Genomic DNA, 2,282 nt, shown 5'->3' with positions numbered 1-2,282 from the left:
CATTGTAGGGGTTTGACGGCTACAATATACATGGAAAAGAATATTGACTTTTGATGAAAGATAGCATACCACTCCATTTATCCCTTTGTATCCAATTGGAGTGATTACCCTACAACTATTCTTGAGTTGGTAAAAAATGGAACATAAACTTTTCTTCCTTAAAAAAAATCTGAAAAAATGAGTGAAATGTTGTAGTTAAAAATGTTATTACATTCTTGGTACAATTTTTCTGATTTTTTATTTTAGGATATAATATGAAAAAAATCGTACCTCTTTAGTTTTTTTGTGACAAATTTTTTTAGTGAAAGTTGTAGCTGCCATGCGTGATTTTTAAATTTTTTTTAACTAAATTGTGGCAGATAATCACAATTTCCATTTTCTTTAAATTGGTTAAGAAATTGTGGCTGCTATCCACAATTTTAGTATGTCCACAAATTGTGTTTGTCAGTAATGATTTCAGTTTATTTTACTCGTACCTACCAAATAAGATTTTAGTTTACATTCATCATATCAATAGGGTCAAAATTGTGGCTGCTATATTAAATGAACTCTGACATATCCTCTAATTGATTAAAAAAATATATATTTAAATTTAAAATTTAATAGTTAAATATTTTTTTTTATAAATAAAAAAAAGTGACACATAGATTAGGACAGAAGATTTTGCTCCCATATCAATAACTTCTCCGTCCCTCCCTCATTCAAATCGTCAACATTTCTATCTATTTGCACTTGCTTCCTTCCATATCCCCTGATTTTACTCTTCTTATACACAAGGTAAGTGTTACTTATTCACTTTATGTTAAGTAACACTTTATTTATTTTTTTACTTCTAATAAATTTTTTATTGATGTACACGATTTTATTGAGGAGAAAAAATATTAAGCTATATGGTAATTATGACGAGGTTGAGATTAGTACTGATTAATTGTTCGTATAACATATGTTACAACATCATCATTTTTTAGCACTAATTCATAGGAGTTCGTTATTCTCGACATGGAACAAATGGTGCAATGAATACTAAAGAGAATGAATTCTATTGGGATGCAATTTGAATCTAAATAAACAAAAATAAATGCAATTAAAGAATATCACATTAATAATTTATTTGGCTATATTGTTTTAGAGTTCAAGTTAGATAGATATGTTAGTCGCTACAGGATGTGAATGACGAATTGATGTATCTTTGAATGTAAAACGTGATATTTTGGAGGCTAAGAATATCAATGGAGCACACACATGTGCATCAGATGTTATTTTCCAATATCAAATCATATTAAATTCATCCTTAATTTTTAATTGTATTGTTCATTTGGTAACTAAAGATCTCGATACACTAATAATAAAAACATTGGTAAGAAAGTTTTTACTCGATTTAGCTATACAATGATATAAAGAAAGGAATGAATTGCAAAACAAATAGAAATATCCCAAAAAATTTCTATGATTAAGAAAGATCATATGATGAGTTACCACAATGGATGAACGATATTTAACAATTTGCACAATGTACAACTATGAGATAGCAAACATCTCGTCATTTTGTAGATGGTATTGAAGATCCTAATAGATTCATTCTTGATAGAGTATAAACAATATAATAATGATGAAGAAGAAGAGCCCAATATACAAGAGGTGATAAAAAAGAATAAGAGTGATCCCATAGGGATGTGAACTACAAATAAGAGTTCTACACGTCAATAATATTAATTCAGGATTGCATAATTTAATTAATAAATTAAGATAATGTATTACAAATAATATTTAAATAATTTTAAAGTAAAAGAGAACTCATGATTGACATATATAATTATGTTGGAAAAATTAAATTAAATGGAAATCACAATTACCATCCATTATTTTCCAAAATAAAAATGAAAATCATGGTTGCAATCCATGATTTTCCAAAATAAAAATGAAAATCATGGAAGTAGCCACGACTTTGGAAAATAAAAAAAAAAAGACAATAAACCTCCCAATCATGACTTTCTCATTTTATACACAATTTTGATAAAAAAAATGAAAAAGCTGCATCAAGCATGCACTAAATGTCTTTGATTGAACTTTTCCATTAAATTTTCCGAAACTCCCTTTGTTTTAAGTTAAACTCCTCTCTCCCCGGAGAAACCAGTACTGGAATTAGGGGTGTAAAAATTCGGTTCGGTTCGATTTTTGGTGCATTTTAGTGACCGAACCGATCAAAAATATATGGTTCGGTTCCCCTCAATTAACCGCAACTTTAACTATAAGAACCGAACCGAACCGAACCGCTGTTGAAT

This window comes from Lupinus angustifolius, chromosome LG02, assembly GCF_001865875.1.
Source record: "Lupinus angustifolius cultivar Tanjil chromosome LG02, LupAngTanjil_v1.0, whole genome shotgun sequence".
Classification (NCBI taxonomy): domain Eukaryota; kingdom Viridiplantae; phylum Streptophyta; class Magnoliopsida; order Fabales; family Fabaceae; genus Lupinus; species Lupinus angustifolius.
The sequence above is the reverse complement of the archived record's forward strand: the minus strand, read 5'-3'. Positions refer to the sequence as shown.